Source organism: Pelmatolapia mariae, linkage group LG15 (genome assembly GCF_036321145.2).
Source record: "Pelmatolapia mariae isolate MD_Pm_ZW linkage group LG15, Pm_UMD_F_2, whole genome shotgun sequence".
NCBI lineage: Eukaryota > Metazoa > Chordata > Actinopteri > Cichliformes > Cichlidae > Pelmatolapia > Pelmatolapia mariae.
In genome coordinates, this window is record NC_086240.1 from 16070922 (window position 1) to 16092121 (window position 21200).

Sequence of the window (21200 nt, forward strand, 5' to 3'; positions counted from 1 at the left end):
ACTTCAATCTGAGGTGATGCTAACATTAAACCATTACTTACTTTCCATTACTTACGTTCATACTTTTGTGTTACATGAACATTACAAAAGGACGTATCCTTCTCACCTCAGATAACATTAACATTGTTAGAAATGAGCAGCATGTTAAGACAATACAGGTGGACTAAATATGTTACAGTGTAATTAGACAGTAGGTACAGAACAGTAATGCCCTCTCTGCAAGGCAGCTCTACGCTGCACTCAAGAATATAATCGGCATGCTGTGAAATCCAGGCGCTGATTTTTGAAAGGAGCTGTCAGCACAGAAAAAAACCATCAAACTGAAGCCATTTCTCAAAACATCTGAAGGCATTCGTACCTGAAAATTGGTCACTTTTTATATATTTTGTTGTCCAGCATTTATAAAAACGCAATTCCACATTATCACCTCCTTCCTTGTTCTCGCGCATTTGCTGTCACTATTGTCTCCTGAGATTGGCAACTTGTAGAATAAACTACAATTATTCCAAAGAATAGCATCTGGATGAGTCCTTTTCAGGCATGGCAGAGCATATTCAAAGAAATAAATAAAAATGAAGAGGGCGTACGTTCACCACTAAATGTCTAGCATTCAGTTCCTCTCACATCTCAGTCGCATTGCATTGCACGAGGCCAACTCATTTTCACAGGAAGCTGAAAATACAGCCGTCTGCCAGGACCCTTATCTCACAAGTGGAAAATGCCATTAATGTCCTACTCCGCTCCCTGCTGTTAATCACATAGAGAGGAAATGTCTTCTTATGTGCAGAAAACCATCTCTTTTGACAAAAGCAGTAAGCTGTTGTGCATTACTGAATGACATGTCAACATTACAAATTACAGACACTTTCCTGTCCTTTTTAAATTTCTTGTCAGCCAGCGTGTGGTATTTAATGTTTTAAATACTTAAAACTTTGGTGTCAGCTACCAAACAACCCCTATCATTGACTTGAAGAAGAACTGTTATCAGTAATGCTGATATCACTACATTTTATTTATGTTTTAGCTTGAAGACAGTTCTTGATGTTTCAGATACTGCATCCATGGTACCATCTAAGCAATACATGGTAAATTACCTGGCAGTTATATTCTACTCTATTTGACCAGTAGCACTACTACAAGTTTCATTCACCCAATCAAAAATACATTCGTACAAGTGCTTTTTAGCTAACATTCTCACACTCCCATGAGTGCATCAGGGGAAAATCAGGGTTCAGTATAGAGCAGGGCGATATGACCAAAAATATTTATCACGATATACATTTGAAAATTTGCGATAACGATATAACTGACGATATAACTGACACTAGACAAAATACTTTACAACTCCACAACTTTATTAGTGCAAAAAACCCCATCAATGTATTTTCACTTAAACAAGCAGGTGTTTTATGTGCATTAAAGTTATATAAAAATTTAACAGTGCAAATGCAAATTCCTTGCTGACAGTTTAACCAAAAGGCATTTCCAGTGGAAACTGGCCGACATATCCTGAGCATAACCATGTATAATATCCACAAAACTTAAAAAGAGGTTATACACACACAATACGGTAATATTATGTTGAAGCACAGTACGTATCACTCCGCCAGGCTCCTGACTACGGTAGCCGTAATGCTCCGACAATCCATCAAGCAGTCCGGGTTCGTAGCTTAGCAAAGTCGTACTAAAACATTTGACAGATTTTCCAGCGCCGTGTACCACAGAAAATCGTTTCGAGGTCAGTAAACACAACCAGAATTCAAATATAAGGCCCATTGGATTATAAGGGGCACTGTTGATTTTCAGAAAAATCAAAGGATTGATTTTAAGTGTGCCGTATTTTCCAAAAAACACGGTAATAACGACGGCCCGCTAGCATGCGCTACCAAAAATAGTGCTTTGTTGTGTATCTGACGGACAAAAGCTAAACCAGTTCCACACCACTGAAGTTGCAGCATTTTTACAAACCAATTCTGGTTTATCCGTTTCATTCAACGATCTGCTTTCGCCGCCATGCTTTTTCCGCCGTGTGCGTATGAAAACAAAGGCACTGTGCATGCGCGTTTTACCCATATTCTATCGCGATAATTCATTTTTCTATCGTTGCCCAACATTATACCGGTATTACTGTGAACGGTATGATATGGCCCAGCCCTAGTTCAGTATCTTGCCCAAGGCTACTTTGACATACAGCCTATAGGAGCTGCAGATCCACAGCCACTGATAAGTTGACAGCTATACACAGAAGATACTTCTGGATGCTCCCTTGCCTCAGAGGGTAGCCCCACACACTTTATTTGGCAGGGTTTTATGCCGGATGCCCTTGCTGACACAACGCCATAGGAGATTTGTTTTTCTGACTGTAATTGTCTACCTTTCCCTTGTCAAGCAAATGTGTTAACTAGTTCACTACTGGAGGCAGGTGACAAGTTCAGAAGTTGACAGCTATATAGTACATGTATGACATATGTTCAAGAGGACAGTGGGTGGTTAAAAGGATTTCAAGCTGGACCTGGTGGTGATAGTTTTTGTGCTCAAGCTGTTTATTTATTTAACAGTTGTTCATTTAATGGTCTAATTAGTATGTTGACGTGACATTTGACTTTTGATTGCCTAGTCTTTGAGAGGATGTAACCAGCTGCAAGTTAGCTTAGCTCAGTTTGGCATAAAAACTGTCAACAAAAGGAGAAACAGTCTGCCTGGCTCTGTCCACAGGCAACAACATCTGTCAAACCAAACTCACTGACTGACTGTGTTGAAGCCTTCCATAAACCAAAGGACAAAAAAGGATTTGTAGCATGTTAGCTTAGGTGAGGTGGGTTTTAACTGAATTCCTACTTCCTTAATGGTTAAACAAACAAGCTATAACTACAGACAGCATTGAAGATTTATTTTGTGATGTCATGCCACATTGCTTGAGAGTTATCCACCATATTGGAAGTGGTAAAAACAACAGCTGCTTGCAAGAGATTCCCCAACTGACTAGTTGCTGGAGACTTCTGGTTCTTGCTTGGTGGTACACCAAAAAGCTATCTTACAAAACAAAACAAATCTTGCTTTTCCTCACTTTTCTGGAAAACGCTACATTTGACACGCAAGTTCCTGGAACGCAGCATTATTCACTTGATTTTACATTGTCACCATGACTGTTAGATGCCCACAAATAATTGACAAGTTGATGTCATGTGGTTAATTGTCACATGGCCGCAAAAGGTCTGTAAATGACAAACGTAGCTACTGTGACGTTACCAGTTGGCTTCTGAAGTCCAGTTTGGAAGCCTCAAGATGAGCCAAGAGTGTGCCCCATATAAATCCATAATCCTCTCTGAAACAAGGTACAGCGACAAAAAAAAGCATAAATTGGACTTAACATTTTAATAAAGTTGATCTGAAACGAAATACTCTGCCCTTAAACTCATCAGGAATGTGTTAGCCAACCGGGGGCCATTAAAGGAAAGTTTAAAGGGGAGTCCACATAGGAAGTAATTTAATCGTCAGCATTGCTTTGTAGCTGGTAGTTGGATCCAGGCTCTGTCTGTTTAAGTAATGTATTTGCTACCCTGTCATTTGTCAGTCAGCAGTATCCTTTGCTCTCACTAGTAGTCACTTGTCTCAAAGTTGTGAAAGTTTACTTTTGAGTCGCCCACACTTATTCCACCTGTTAATTCTTGTTGTCTCTGAATTTCATTGACTTTCTGTGGTCTTCAATTGATATAATAAGTGAACTGAATGAAAAATTCTGCATTGTTTATTCATAACAGAAGGGTTACCTTAATTGCCTTGTCTTTCTTCAGGCTGTTTGCTGTTACCAGTTTATTGATTGCTGACAGCAGCTGTGACAGTTAACCAATGATGACACTGCTAACATCATTAGTTTAAACAGACTGATGTTTAATTCAATACAACACCGGCTCTCGTTAATACTAAATACTATTCAGAAAATCAAAGAGGATTTTATATCAGTTGAAATTTCAAAGCTTTTTAAATGATTTTTTTTTCAAATGTAAAACAAACTCTTTTGCTCTTTGTCATCACAACAAATGTTCTAAATACAAAAAATAACTACAGAAGCCTAGTATTTTTTGTCACTTGACTGTGCGGGCTAGTTTAGGTTACTTTGCTGAAAAGGTCAAGACAGATGAAATTATATAGCAGTTAGAGGTTGGTTTTTTTTTTTTTAAATAATGAGAGTAAAACAAGGGAAAATTCACAAGCTCTTTTTCAGTGGGAGTCATTTAAAAATCAAGATTGCACAAAGACTCACAGCATTTTCATTCCTCCCACCAACACCTGGAGCTTTTCTGTGTATTTCAGCACATGAAATAATGACATGCTCGTCATTGTCGTGAGTAAACAAGATGATAACTCTGGCTTGCTATTTCTCTTTCCTCCTTTCCTGATGAATCGTTGTTTCTTGGCAAATCAATAATTGTAAGAATCCATGTACAGATGTGCATGTGTTACCTATCTGTCAAAATCAGTCACAAGTAAGTGCCTCAAAAATCACAGACAGAATTTAATGCTACACATTTTCAAAAAAGAAGAAAAAAAAAGAACTTTCTCTTTGAAGTCAAAACACATTGGCTGGTTTCATGCTCATTTTACACCTGAATCAGCAGGACAGCAGGGCTGGTTTGAAGCGGCTGTGATGTGATTTTTAGGTAAAGAGAAAATGGCATTCAGCTACAGGGATGCTAGGGAGGGTCACATCTTATGTGAAGGTCTGACATTAGTGCTGTTATATAACTATGACCCCTGGCTCTGCCGCTGCTGAGTCTGGTACAGTCAACCCCAACCCCCAACGTTCCTATCTTTGCAGAAATCATTCTGCTTGCACGACTTCTGTCATGAGCCCAGCTTTCTGTCCAGTCAAGCTCTTGGCACTTGCTGGGATGTTCTTCTGATCGGTTGAAGCTGCAACTGAAACGAGAACAAGCAGGAGAATGGGGCAGAGCTTTCAGAGCAATATTACTGATTTCACTGCAGTGAAACCATAAAAGCTGCATGAACTATGATGCCTAGTCTGCACCCAGCATGGAGTGGTTACACTTTATGTAGGTTTATTTAAGCGATTATGCCTAAAAGGATTACTTTTTAGAAAAGTATTGCAAGGAAAAATATCCATCACAAACAAAAATACAACATACATTATAAATAAGTACAGTTTGCTCATACAACATATGTGGTTGCCTGCACAATTCATTTTCTGGTCAGATTTCCTTGCATTACGTGTTAAGTTATTTTGTCTAATATAATTATGTATCAACTTCCTTGTATGGACGCCGTGCAAATGGGAGTCTATGGACAGACTGAATGTTTTTCAGTCACAAGGGTGTGAGACCAAGTTTCAGTTGGAGCTTTGAATTCGCTCCTCGTGTGCACTTTTGTGCATCCCTGACCAACTGATATGGATTACCTGCCTTGTTTATGAATTTGATTGGACAGTTTGACGTCATTCACACATTCACATCAGGAAACATGCCTAAGATGCATGCTGTGGACTGTACTGCTATAGACTGTAAAATAGAAATATATATTTTTATTTAAGTCATGGTAGCTTTTAAATCTTTTGAATCACGTTTGGGACAACAGAAGGCCATTGAGAGAACATTGTCTTAATCTGATTAATATAAATCTGTCAAAATGAATAGCCATACTCTGGTTGGAATTCTACCAATAGTAATAGGAGAAAAGGTTGATTGAAAAAAAAACTTGTCTGCATTCAAATTCACAATAGACACAGGTAAATACATAAATAAATAAAAGGAATGTCTGGCAGTTGTGGCAGACTAGACTAGAGTGAAGGGCAAAATTCATATACGAGTAGTCTAATAGAGGCTACTTTCAAGTTGGTCTTGTGTTGAAGTGTTTCTGTTTATTTAGATAGTTGCAGATATTTGTGTTTAACATTTTCTTTAATTGCAAAGGTTTAAGAAAGTGTTGCTGTTGATTTGAGATTAGGATTTGTTTGTTTTGGGTTTTTTTAATCCATAAGATTCTTCACATTGTTTGACTCGTCAGCAGTGATGGGAATAACGGTGTTACTAACGGTGTTACTTTTTTCAGTAACGAGTAATCTAACTAATTACTATTCCTATTGTTACAACGCTGTTACCGTAACTAACAAGAAAATGCGGTGCGGTAGTGTTACTATTTTTCAACAAACAGACGGTTGAAGCTGTCTTCAGCTTACCACACCTTATATCAGTTGCACGGAAGTAGCTGACTACGTAAGTAATCTGGGTGCTGCAGCTTTAAGCAGCTGCGCGCGCTCCCGCGGACGGCAATCACCTTCTGGTAGACGATCACTTTTTGGCACAACACCTGGAGCTAAGGGGGCAAAACAATCGCATGAGTGCTGCTGTTTGGCTGAAGAAGAATAAAGTCGTGGTACGCTAATCATACGACCACTTTATGATGACAAAGCAACAAGGTGATATATATACCAGTTTTAAATTGTGTTGATAGACCACGTAAAACCAGTCATGATAAACAATATATACGCGGCGTTTTTTCCTGAATAGTTTTGCCACGTTTACTGTCTAAGGACAGCGCTAGCAAGCACTCTCTGCTTATGACCAAAAAATAAAAAAACAAAACAAAAAACAGTTACTCAGTTACTAACTCAGTTACTTTTTTGAAGAAGTAACTATAATTAATTACTTTTTCAAAGTAACTTGCCCAACACTGCTCCTCAGACTAAAGTCAGAGACAATAGATGAGGAGCTAGACTGGACTGTTTATATAAATGAAGGTAGGGAAATGGAAAGAAGAGGGTAAGTCCTAACACCTGTAACACAACTGAACTCATACTAGACAATGAAACAGAGCAGGAGGTCAAAGTAAAAGTAAGACCAAACTACGAAACAAAGTTTAACAGGAAATGATTGACTATAACAAACAAGGAGACACAGAAATATTAAATTTACAGAGAGGATAAGCAGGAACCACAAATGACATCTGTAACAAAAACTAAAATAAAAATCTAATTAGAAGCAAAACTATGAACAAAAAATATCTAAAGGATCCAAATTGAGTACCTGGAAACATAAAACAACAAGACGTAACTACAACAAACACCAAATCTGAAAATCCAGGACCATGACAGCTATTGAGTTTATATTAGCCTAATATACTGTAGCTAGCCACAGATTCAAAGACTATTATATGTCGCTTATCTTTACTAGCTTTCCAAAACTTTACTGCTATTTGGGTTTTCATCTTTGTTTTTGTCCCAAGTATTCACAGTGACAGCTATCGAACTTCCTGCTAACTAACCTCTTAAATCCCCTTTTCTGTGGTACCCTGGATGGTACACTTGATTGCATCACCTGGGAGAACAGCCATACTGATCACTTTATTAGAGTTAAACGAAGCTGGACTCGAGGTGCCTCTGCGGTTGTTTGCTTTTGGGAGCTGAAGGAGCATTTAGATCCATGCTTGGCTAATCATATCATTCTTAACAAGCAGACAAGCCTATATGTGTAGTCACATATGAGACTTTTGCTGATTAAAGTATCTGGTGTCAGTGGGTCTGTGTGAAGTCAGACATAATAAATGACTAATGAGGAGGTTTGCCAGAATGATTTGATAGAAGAGCTCTGCAGCAGCACGATCAAAAGAGGCATTCACGGCCATGAAACATCAAAAACCATGCATCAGAGGAGACAGAAGGCTTTGCAATCAATTTAACCAAACCAAACCTTATACCTGAAGCTAATAACTCAATGTCTCGATTCAAGATTGTGGCTGCAGGAAGAATTTTAAATCAGTTTTAGAGCATCTCATGTTTGTATGTTCTTCTCTAATTCGTTTTTGCAGGAGTCTGTGACTGTGATAGCGCCAGTTTTACTACTAATATTGTTAGAATTAATATCCAGCTTAATTTAAATTGGTCTTGATGTATGTTTTGTTCTCCTTACCTATTCTAATCTTTCTCCAGTGTCACAGTGCATTGAGATCAAAACTGAAAAAGCAACACCAGCTTTTACAACAGTGGACAACAGAGCTGCAGGGAATCTCTGTCATATGTCAACCTTGGAAACTCAACTCCACTTTGACAGCCAAAAATAAATAAAGAAAAAGTTTGTGTATGTGTGTTTAACATCCTTGCCACATTTTATCACAGTTCTAATTTACACATTTTTGAATTAGGAGATAACTTCTGGTGTGGAAACCGAGAGAGTGCCGAGTAGGGACTTAACATCTAGCAGTAAAATATGCTTGCACATTCTTCAAGGTCAACAAAATCTGACATTCAGTGACAAGCGGAGCACCACATGCTAGAGCGACAGGGAAAACCTGCACGCAAACAAGCTGCTCTCAGCTCTGCCCTCTGGGAGATTGGTATCAATACAGTCTTTTTTCCACTTTTGCTCTTTTTCACTTTTACCGTATGTAAATGGGTGAAATGGGTGTCATATCACAGCCTTCATAACATAATTTCAGTTGCGCCCTTTTCTCTAGAAAGCTCCGCTGAGAGCCTTGGAAATGTTTCTGACTTCATGATGGATTAAGATCAAATTTGCAGTGCTGCTCTTGTGTCACTTGTGATTAGGTGTCCTCCAAGAAGATCTGCAGGAAAATTGGCCAGGCCCTTCTGTACACTGAACACCCAAGCCATGTTGTGAAGCACCTCGTTGGTTAGATAATCAGTCCAGATATGAGCTGATGTGACTGAAATCCATATGCAGTGCTGATTTAATATCAGGAACAAAGAAAATATAACCTATTTCTAGGCAGTGAATAATGATGTACTAACTGCAATCACACATAATCCTGTCCTACAGCACTGTTAAGGATTACGAATAAAAACAACAAACCCATATGACACAATCATATTTCTATTACTTCATCAAAATGTCACAGTGTTAAATGGACACTCTGAGCCTTCAGCGTTTTTTTATAAGGATTCAGATTTTGATGAAGCTTCCGCATTCAAAAAAGAGGATCTAAGCATCACCCTTTCAGCCACTGAGAACTCCCCCCCCAAAAAAAACAAACAAACAACAATCAGCAATATTAAAACTACTGAGAGGCACTGCACCCTAATCCCGGATAAGCCCCCATCAGTCACAAACCGATCATGACAAACAGGGGAGGCAACTTCATATTAAATTTTTAAAAAGAAGTGTGACTTTATGAGTTTGAAATTGGTGAAATGGTGCAAAATCACAATCCAAATATCAAACAAAATACCATGGCTGCCAAGCACCAGAAACTGGGCTCCAAAAAATTACTTTAAAAGGATCGCCCAAGTGTTGCTGAAGTATGAAGTAGTCATATTTATTTTAAAATGCACAAACAGCAGACAGACAGGGAGGAAGTTAGTAATTGAATTTTCTAATTTCCCACTGCAGATCAGAGAGGACTGTCAAGTGTGTTCTCATAAGAAGAGCCAATTAAAATCAAATAATGGCTTCATAATACATGATTAGCCCAAAACAGCACCACACCTCTGAGTTCTTAATGTGAAGTGGATCTGATGCAAAATAAAGGCGAATAATACAAATCCAATCCCTCATGTGGAAACCAGAGGGTGGATTTTCTTTAAATACTATTTGCTCAAGGGCCTCTTCAGGTCACTCAGGGACTTGAGAGAGCCCCGGTTCCAGCTACTAGAACAATGAGCACTGCTGGAGAGAGATTGCATAACCAGTGACATCTCTCAGTGGCTGATACATAATCACGACAACTGTCCTGCTGTGCTGCTGATACAGTAGATATTAGAGAAGACGAGTGGACAGGCGAGACAGAGGGTCACAGGTCAGGACTGTCTGTGTCAGAGATTTGGGTTTTTTTTGTTATTTTAAAATATGCAGCATTTTATTAAAAATGTGCAAACCAAACAGTAAATTTGCTGTGAGAGAGGAAATGACACAACCTTTAGTTTGTGTGCCATTACAAAAAACATGAAATTTCGCAAAAACTTTACTTCTAATTTGCACTGAACACACTTTACTGTAATCTGTCAGAAAAGATAATATTAAAGCCTGTCCTCTATGATTTAGTCCTGGTTATGAAAGTGGCCAACTCAGATTATCGCAACTCGCCTTCAGACAAAGAATCTGTACCCACGGCCAAATATGGATGGATTTCTGATCTCACATGTGTTGCTGTTAGCCCTGCTCTAACATGCAAAAGCAGTGAATAATGCCTCAGACATTTAAATAGGTTTAAATAGGCTTCCTAGAGTTCCAAAGTGGAAACTTAACCTTTGTTCTTGAATTAACTTCTGCGTTTATTTGACCTTTCACTCACTCATAAGATTTCTAATATGGAAAGAATGATATTTAAAAGCGTGGCTCTGTCTGGAAGTCTTCTTCTGCACAATTCATGGTATCTGTTGTATTTTCCATTCTCAGTATTCAACCCACATGCAATAAATTTCAGTCCAATAAACTGATGTTTAAACAATGTCAGACAGACTCTACAACACAACTAAAGCACAAGTCTAAACCGTATTTTTTAAAAGATAAACCATACTATAAGCGCAACTAACTACACTCAATATTAAGGAAAATGACACTGACATTTTTCTAAAAATAACATAAATATGTTGAATTTAATTGGCTAAATCAGAATCATATATCATTTCACTTATAAATGGATTGTGGGAAACACTGAGTGAAACTTTCATGCTGATGTGCAGTCCTGTGCCTCCGTACAGATGGTACTTCAAGAAAGGCGGAACCAACTCCATCAAATACAGTGGCAAATACAAAAGTGGTATTTTAGACCCGCTACTAAAGAATAAACTCCATTGAAGCAGCAGTAGAAAGACTGGCATGGTCTTTAGCTATTTAACCTAAAGTAAAAGTATGACTTTTACTAAGTAACTGAATCAAAATTATTTATCGCTGCTGGGAAGAGGATTTATTCTGGAAAACCTACTTTCAGTCTTTTTTAAATTGTACTTGTATGAACTTTAGCATTTAACCGAGGCCTGTGAACATTGCACAGCCTGACCTTGATGTGAATTTGCTGGAAAGATTGTGGCATCATGTTAACGTGCACCTAAATCCAGACCAGACTGCCAAAACTTCTGCTTTCATAGAGGTGCTCACACTTCCTGATTATCAGTTTTTCAAGTAGAATTGATTAACAGCACCTGGCTGCTACTGACCATCTTGATGCCAATGGAGCAGTAAGGGTGTATGTAAGAGGGCAATCCCAAAAGTAAGGTCTCCAAAGCGGTGGGGACGTAGAGAAACTGTTCGTACGGCTGTTGGCCACACTGTTGTGATTGGTGCTTCCTCCATTCCCAAACAAGCATGCGAAGCTTCACCGGGATGCTCAATCTTGGCTTGGCAGCCCTTGAAAATGGAGCTCCGGTTGAACGCCAAGTGCGAAGCTATTCGACTTTTGAACGCAAAAGGCGTAAACTGGCTGAAATTCACCGCCAACTGACGTTCGCGAGTGGTGTAGAGAGTTTGGAGCTGGTCGTAATTCATGGCGAACAAACGGCAACAAGTTGATTGCTCAATGCTTCCTGAAGGACATGGCAGCGAGCTGGTATGACATGGACATTCAAAAACTTCCACAGCGTCTTCAAAAATGCATCGACTGAAATGGCGATTATGTAGAAAAATAAATAATTCTTCAACCTTTGAAATTATGTAAATATTATAGAAAATAAATGTTTTTTTGAATTTCTAAATAAAAATAGGAGACCTTACTTTTGGGATTGCCCCCGTAGTTTGTCACAAGACTTTGTAGAGCAAAAACACAATACCTTAGTAAATTTATATTTTATTATCTTTAATTCTAGGTCCAGTTCATCTCAACAACTGTCTCAAGGCACTTTATATTGTAAACACCCTACAATGGCAAGAAAAACCCCCAAACATCAGACAATCTCTAATGAGCAAGGACTGGGCAACAGGGGGGAGGAAGAACTCCCTTTTACGAAGAAGAAGAGGAGAAGACACCTCCTGCAGAAAACTGCAAAAAAAAAAGAAAGAAATAAGTTGCTGAAGTTTTAAAGATCTTAGCAGAAAGTGGAGCAGAAGTAGAAAGCAAAACGATGTAGAAATAGTTAAAGTATCAATACATTCACATTACTTGAGTAAATGAAGTGAGAAGTGATGGACAAACAATAAAGTTTCATTATTGAAAAGTTTAAAAAATGCTAAAATAGTTTGTAGTTTACCAAGTGAATGTAGAGATGGTCTGAGTGGTAGTAATACTAATTATAAGAGAGGCATCCACTTTAACAGATCAAGTGATATTTAAAAAAGAACACTAGCAGTTTATATTTACTCTAAAAGTTTTAAAAGTATGTATCAGGGTACCACTGCTCAGTAGTTAAAAAAAAAACTTGCAGTTCAGTCCACAGAGACACATTTGCCTCATTTACATGTTTTAAACTGTGAAAGAGATGAAGAGGTCTGTCCTTTACATCAAGTGTCATACAACAGCCTCTTCATGACTAAAGCTGAGTTACTGAGTACTGTATGTCAGCAGCATACGAGTCGTGATGGTCTCCAGCTGATGTTCTTTCCAGTTCCACGTTAACAAACCATTCATCCCAGACAGTGAGAGGACCCTGTGGGAATATGTCTGTCTGTGTTGGGAATAGCAGTTATTATTGTTTTTAATGATTCACAATGATTCCTGGCCTGTTCCACGAAGGTCGAGAAAGAGCTGTCTAAGCCATTACGTTCAGCCGCACAGAAAGCAGTGCACATGCAGGGTTGTGTTTACACTTCATTCATCCAGGTGAGCTTTGTTTGAGGACTGTAAATGGATTCCAAGAGAGGCTGCGTCGATCCACTTCACCCGAGCCCACTGCATGTGAAGGAAGGCTCAAAGTTAAAACTACTTTCACCTGGGGAGGGCTCAGTCTTTGCTTTGTCTTATTTTTCCTGTTATAATTATTGGATTAGGTAACAGACAATAAAAACGATTGATACTGTCCCAGTAGACAAAATGACCTGGAGATAAATATAGCGTTTAATCTTTCTATTTCTGGTTTATTTCTGGCTCTTAAATGAGGTCACAGCCTGCATCACAACATATTCCTATAGCTCCATAAAGTAATGAGACCACTTATATATTCTGTCGGGGCCCCGCTCAAACTAGTTCATTAGTCTACTTATTGACTGTGGCAAAATTGGTATGGATTTCCACAAGGTGATAGGGTTAAGGGATTGATTAAGTGATAGTGCTGAAAGAAAATGAAAATACAGACAAAAGCAAATAAATTCATTCATTCTGTTTCTGTATTGGATAATACACAAACAGTGGTACTGCTGATCCAATCTGTTGATTCAATTAATTTAATCAATATGGCTCCAGCAGTCAATCTTTACAGTGTAAGTGCAGGTACAATGCAAGTTGTTTTTTTTTCTGTGTTTTACATAAAAAGTTAAGAAAATGTTAGACTTTTCTGTCCTTAAAACAACTGAAAAAGACACATTAGGCAGAAGATTACGCCTCCAGTCGCTTATTTTAAACAGCCAGCCCTTATCGTGTGCTAGGCCTTTTTCTTTTCCCGTTACAGTTCACAAAGACTTCAAAGAAACAGATTTTGCTGCCATAAACTGTACATAGGAAACACCATAAACCAGCAGTGGGCGACATTTTTTCCTCAGAGGCCTGTACTTACTAAGATAAGGTAAGTGAAGGCCCAAGCTTTAAAACAACTTAAGTGAAACGCGATGCACATAGTGCTGAATTATGCTGAACTCCATGAATTTTGGCAGGTATAGCAGGTAAACCTGGGTCTTGGGGTTCTGTTTTCATTAGAGATAAAGCTATATGCTTTTAGTGATATGCTTATTAATACATGAATAAATATATTCAAATATTACCCACTGGGCAGTTTTACTTAAATCTAGTTTAAGTTCTTGTTACAGTTTTTTCAGCTTCACTTTAAAACTAATGTGTTTAAGTGGGAAGTAGATTTTGTTTCTGCTGCAGATATGTTGTCCAGAGAGGATATACCTCACCATGGCAACCAAGAAAAAAGTTTTGAAAAATGTGGAAAAGTGATTTTTCTGAACCCGAGTAGTTTTTATTGCCGAACCCTGACCAGGTAGCTGGGAGGTGGTATGATCATTGCTAACCCCATCTGCCTCCAAATGCAGAGCTTTTTACCCCCTTAAACGTAAAATGTATTAATTTCACGTGCATTGGCACAGATTAGTACATTACAGTCCATTCACATGAGAAACTGTGTCCAGGGACATGAAAGATTTTTTAATATTCATTCCCAGAAGGATGAAAGAGTAGAGTAAAAGTCATGAAACTGCCAGGAGACTGTGCAATATGATATCAGCTATTGGTTTGTGGTTTGAACCCTGCCATAAGCAGCTTCTTTTGTTTGTTTGTTTTCAAGACGTTTCCGTATTTGGATAACAGAGCGGAGTGGTGAATTCTCTCTAGCTTGGTTATCAAAGTGCATTCACAGAGTGTGGGTGTGACACAGTGACGCGGATATCTCTGCTTCGAGTCCAGTTCAGAGAGTTGAACTTCTGAGATGTAGCAAAGACCTAGCGGGTACAGTCGGCTGTGTCTGCACCAACCTGTTGCCATCCTTATAGAAGCTACACCCTTAATCAATCATAATTTTAAGCCTTCATAGAATTTAAACAGGTGAATGACTTAAAGCTCATTCCCTGTAAACTTGTTATGAAGGTGTCATTTAGTTTTTTAGCTTATGTCTTGTACTACACTGTAAGTACTGTAAATTTAGTTAAATTAAGTTTAGAACCAGCCTCAAGTGGTGAATCTAGGAAATGAAGTTTTTAGTCAGCTTCATCTTCAACCCTGTAGATTATTATTTTCAAGGTCAAGTTAGATTTTGTGACCTTTTGCAGTTTCGCTCAGGTATAGTGAGCAGTAAAACAAAGCACAGCCTAATTAATGGTTTGAAGATGTTAACATATTCTATGTTATAAAAAAGAAAGCCAAAAAGTTACAAAGAAAAGCAGCCGAAGACCCAGGAAAGCAGGCAGATGAGCGATTACAGATCTTCCTTACTGAATTTATGCATAAGATTCATAACAGAAATCAAAGTAAACACTGAACAGAAAAAATTACAATTGCAGACTGGGAAAACTCAAACATGTCCAGCAATGGCATAATTTAATAACAGCATGGTGTAGGTTAAAGTGATTGCTTATATGTTTATTCATTTACTGTTAATTAATTTATGGCTGCCGAGTGCAACGCTGTAACAGCTGCAAACTTGGACTCTATGAAAGAGAGACACTTGTAGGAATTTTCGACAAGGCCACAGTAAGTTTTGAAAAATCAGCTACAACTCTAATAAATTTGATGTAATAGAAATAAAGCAGTACAAATGCTACACTCACGCATCGGGGCATGACAAAGCTCCATCACTACAGAGCGTGCACCATTCAGTAACCTTCTCAAAATAGCATCAGATTGGATTTTATTACGTGATCCAGCTACAGCGACCTCCAGGGTACAAGAGGTTTAAGGGCAGGGACAGGTGTGACAGCTAATTTTGATTGCCTTGTTAACAAATTGATGTTTTATGGTTAGCTATTTATAAGGAAATACAATATCTGCTTCCATTGCTCCATTCATCGATTTGCTACAATCAATGTGATGTTTTCAAATAAGGCATTAACATTGAAAAGCATCTGTGAGGTTTGCCACAGCTAGTACAGTAAGAGTATAAAACAACAGAGCCAGCCTTGCAAAGCATCAATTGAGTGTTTACATACAGTACATTTAGGTACACTGAACAATCAAGGTTGATACTAATTGATTTGTATGAAGACCTTTTTAAGTCAATAAATATTTCAGATAATTTAATTTAATTTAATATTAAGTTTGTTAGTAAGTATAACGACATTTTGGGTGATTTTAGTGATTCTAAACAGAGGTTAAAGTGACTTTCATGCTGTTTCCAAATTACAAGAATTATTTTATTAATTATTTTTGATTGCAAGATTAAAAGTCATCTTGTCACATAAAGCCTTATTATCATACAACATAATTTTTTTTTAAGTAAAAGGAAGACACACTGTCAACCTTGGACTCATCACAAACCTCATTAAAGAGGTTTATTACTTATTATGCTTGGATGCCCAAGAGCCACTACAGAGAAAGCAACCATTCTTCTTGAGATTCATACAAGTAATTATGGTTTCACTATATTAAATATCACATACACATCACAAGGCAAAGAAACCAACAATGTAGTAAAATTATTGAAAGAAAGGAGAAGAAAATAACTGAATGAACTGAGTGAAACTAAAAATAGTCACTTCCTCAACCCTTGCTTTGTTTTCATGCTGAGAGATATTACATACTGGAGTACACAGTGCTTTGTGATATTATTCTTTAAAGTGTATAAAAACTGATTAACTAGTTAAACATCTAACACGTGAAGGTAAATCCCTCTATTTTTAATTTCTCTTTAAATAACTCAGATGTAAGGAGAGTAACATACCCGTATGTGCAGGTGATCATGTATAATTCTGTGCTTACTGTGGTTTGGATCGAAAGGTGAGCATGTCACTCATTAAACCTCAGTTTGCAAAGCTGACCCGGGCACGTGACATTTTGCTGCTCTCCCCACCAGTCGAACCTCACAGCACTGGGAGGTTAACTGTCAATCAAATGTTTCCAGGCCATTCAGCATGAAATATCCTTTTTTTTCTGGCTGCCACAGATACTGTTACTTTTCAAGGGCACACTCAGAGAAAATACGAGATTGCTGTAAACAATGTTTAGCAAATATCCCACAGTCCTCACTTTCAAATGTACAAACAGACTTTGTTACAGTAAAATGTAGAATCAAGCAGATATCCAGCAGATTGGACTTTATAATATTGCCTTTCTGGGATAGGGGTAAAAAGATACAACACTGGGCTTGGAGCGGAAGACTTGCTCAAACATTAGCAACGCACGGCAGTTGTTCTCATTTGCATTTAAGGGAATTTAGCTTTTATTGTCATGAGGAGCAAATGAAAGACCCAAACAGAGGACACTGTGGCAAGCAAAATGGGAGAAAAAAAAAGCAAGCTAATGGGAAGAAAATTAAACCAAAGATTCTACTAACATGAGCACAGAGGGAAGACAACAAGCAGACAAATACAAAGGGAAGACTATTTATACTGACAGAGGTGACTGGGGTTAGAGACAGGTGGAAGCAATCAAATACAGGTGAAGCTAATGATGGCAAGCCAGAAAAAAGATCAGGAAGTAAAACAGAAGCAGGACACATGAGAAAGTTATCCTTCAAAGTAAAACAGGAAGTGACCAAAGTAAAAAAAAAAAGCCCACAGTGAGACACGAAGACTAACACTGAATATGATAACAGAGAGAAGAGAACCCAGGTGTCAGAAGTTTTATTCATTTGAAAAAGTGATTTAAAATGAAATTTTTATTTATTTATTTTTTCATTAAAAAAAAAATGCAAATCTTTTCTCTTTTTTTCTTTTTTTTACAGTTTTTTTGTTTTGGTTTCAAATTCATTTTTTTTTTTTATCTAATTTGCCATTTCACTATATTGACAGGTGAACATTTGTAATATACTGATATACATTAAGGTTAAAGCTCTATTAAGGTGCAACGGCATTTTAAGGTAGGGGATCCTAATTTCAATAGAATATACAGTAATGACCAGGTGATTCTTAGATTTCTCTACTGAGTTCAGAGATCTTGCTGCTTTGTGACCTACCATCCAATCAGATAACACTATTCGCTGTTGGTGGGGTAAATTTTTTCCCACCTTAGTGTATATCAATATGTTACAAACTTGTTTGTTCTATAGTCCATCATGGGGTAATCAGAAACCATCTTTCTTAACTGTTGGTGCTAGTTCCTTCACGGGATCATTAATCATTAATTTACACCCGCCCCTCCCCCTTGATGTACACCCACAACACAAAATTAGGGTCAAAAGACTGAAACTGTAAAAAAGGACCTGAAAATGTAGCAAAGAGTTTGAAGCCCCCCAAAAAACTGAAACTGTTAAAAAAAAAAAAGAAAAGAAAGAAAGATTTGCATGGAAGCAAATAATTTATTATAAAATACTTCATTTGAATAAAATTCTTAGATGTTTTATTTTTAAATATCAAAACGCTGAATTTCACTTGAAAAAGACTTTTTCAAATTAAGAAAACTTGACGCTGATTATTTCCATTTTTGGGTGCTTCCCTTCCCTTCTGTTGGTTCCTCAAGTTTCCACCTTTCATGTCATTGGCTGAGATCTAAGTCCTGCAGCTAATAGATGCCCTCCAGGGCCTATATAAGTGTCATGTGTTTTGAAAGTGAGCTGTTAGCCTTTTGCCGTGTTTGTTTGTTAAGGTTCATGATCTTGATTACCTTGCTTTTACTTATCACACTTGATCAATTTGTCCTTTGTTCCTCTGTCTTCTGTTACATTGACCAATGGATGCTTGTAGGGGAGAGCTGCCAATCACTTTTTTCTCCTGTAGTTCACTGGTTTCTTAGGGATTTGAGGTATAGGTTTGTAGCTTTTCTTTTGCCTCAGTTAATCATTTTATGGTGTTGTATTTCAAGTTGGGTCTGTTTATGTATGTGTGTGTTGACCTTGGCTCTCCTTGAAGCTAACTTGTGCTTCATTGATAACATCCTGGCAATAAATCTTTTCAGACTGACCCAAACAACCTCCTCATGTTTCTTCATCTAATACTATGTCACTGCCCTTATCCCTAGATCAATTTGTGGATGTAACACTCAGATTGACTTATTAATTAAATAAGAGTAATCAAATCAACAAATCAAACTGACAAATGAGGGCCTCTTTGACTCAGAGTTGACTTCCAATTAATGGACAACGGGAGGTTGGAAGTTCGATCCCCAGCTCCTCCAGTTTGCACTGCAGTGCTCTGGGAACGATACTGGCTGCCCTCACTGCAGTCATGGATTTGCAGTGTGTAAATGTTAGATTTTTTTTTAAAGTGCTAGGGTGAATGAGGCACATAGTGGAAAGTGCTCTGAGTGTTCAAATACAGTAGAAGCTCTATATACAGTGGTGTGAAAAACTGTTTTCCCCGTTCCTTTATTACAGGTATGCTCTCATTGCCCAAGCAGTATAAAGAACTTGTTCTTTTTTTCATTCACGGCAGCACTTGAGCAAACTTACTATAACTAAATGTTAAGTGGTAAGAGCCAAGAGGTTTTACTGCTGTCTGCAGAGAGAGGAGAGATGAGACACTTCACAGGGAGTCACTGAGGCGATGACTCCTTGTTCTCATCAGCTGTCTGGGAAGTCACCAAGAATTCTGTTTAGCACCCTTTAACACCGGAGGAGTGAAAGCACGAGAAGAGCTGAAAATATCCCTGCAGCAAATAGAAAATGTGAGAGCTTGATTTTCTCAGGCTTTTGGTGTGAGTCATTCCAGTGAGGATTGTCCGAGTAACATTAAAAATGTGTTCATTTCATTAATATGGCATCCTATGGTGATGAGTCTAGACCCTCAAATGCTTAATTTTACTGTAAGTATTTTTTTTTAATTAAATGACACTGATCTTTTATTCAGAGGTTTAGAAAAGCCATAGATTGACCTAATATGGGACAGCATCCTCATGGAAAGTGGAATGCGTGTTCTAATTTTAATCAATGTGAGGCCACAAAGGGGGGGATACACTCTGGTCCCAGTTTGAGTTCTTAGATGGTCTGTCTGGTCTTTGACTCCACCTGCTGGTTATCCATGGTGCCTGCTCTGCTACGTTTAGGGACCCTTGAAAGCATTTGCCTTAAGTGCATTAGCTGGAAAGCAATGATGAATCAGATATGGTAACATGAGTGAAAAGAGGGGTTTTAGTTCAAATGATATGCTGCTTCACCACTATGTGATAAAGCTGCAGATATCAAGGACAAACACTAGACTAGTATTTAACTCAAATATAGTATACTGGATGTGTTTAATGACTCAGCAGGATACTGTCTTTATAATAAATTGAGCTACCTTTTACAGTTCCTCAAACTTTACACACAGTACACTAAAATCTAGGAATGCGCCACATGTTCTTATTTTTTATTTGTTTATTCTGACTTGAGCAACAGGAAAACAGCAAAAACACTATGAAAAAAATGAGAAAAATGTTTTAAAGGTCACATTATCTATGAACATTATGTCAGTTAACAATCAGTGTGACAGACAAGATAAACACTGGTCACAGTTATCAGTAAATGCCATATGATTAGACGTTAGTAACTGACTACTGTCTGAAAGTCCAGACTTACCTGGAAATAAGTTCACTCAAAAGTCCATCACCACTTCTGGCCTAGAGATATGAAAATTCAGTCATCTATATATCTTTCATAGCTCGGCACGCTCACCCTGCTGATAAAAAATCTTATAATCTGATTAAAGTCAATGGTCGACAGTACAACTGTTTTTTACTGTACTGTGTGCTTTGAGCCACCCCTAATTTCTGTATATTTTACTAGGAAAATGGCAAATACTGTAGGTGTAGTGATTTATTGAAGTATGTGCAAACATACATGGAAAAATAAACAGTATATACAGCACAAACAGAGTTTGTACAATTTTAACAACCTTGAAAGTGAAATTATGACCAATTTTTTTTCTTTCTTTTTTCTCAACACAGCCCGAGCTCTTTTAAGCAAGCTTTCATCTAATTTTTTTCAGCAGTCTTCAGGAATAGTTCTCCATGCTTCTTGAAGGAAATTCAAAGTTCTTTTTTGGATGCTGGCTGCTTTTTGTTCCATTCTCTGTCAAGATGATCCGACAGTGCTCTGAGGAGGCCAGTTCACAACTGATATTGTGTTGTGCTGTGTGTTTTTCTATCAAGGCATGCTTCTACTGCACTAGCAGTGTTTTGGGGACCACTGTCAGGCTGAAAAAGGAAGCTGTGGCCAGTCAGATGTTTTTCAGATGTTGCATGGTGGATCAAAACCTGACAGTAATTTTCTGTGTACATAATTGACAATATCTCCAACACCACTAGCTGAAATGCAGCCCCAAACTATTACGCAGCCCCCACTGTGTTTAAGAAATGGCTGTAGACAATTACTGTTACGTGTCTTTCCTGATCTACTCTGTACATATTGACAACAAGTTGAACAAAAAAATTGGATTCATCACTCCATAAGACCCGTTGCCACTGATTTTCACTTAGGTTCTTGTTTAATTTGGCATACCTCAGCCTTTTCTCACGGTTTAGTGGCTTAATGGCAGCCATCCTTCCACTGAAACCATGAATCAACTTAAGGTCCAGATACA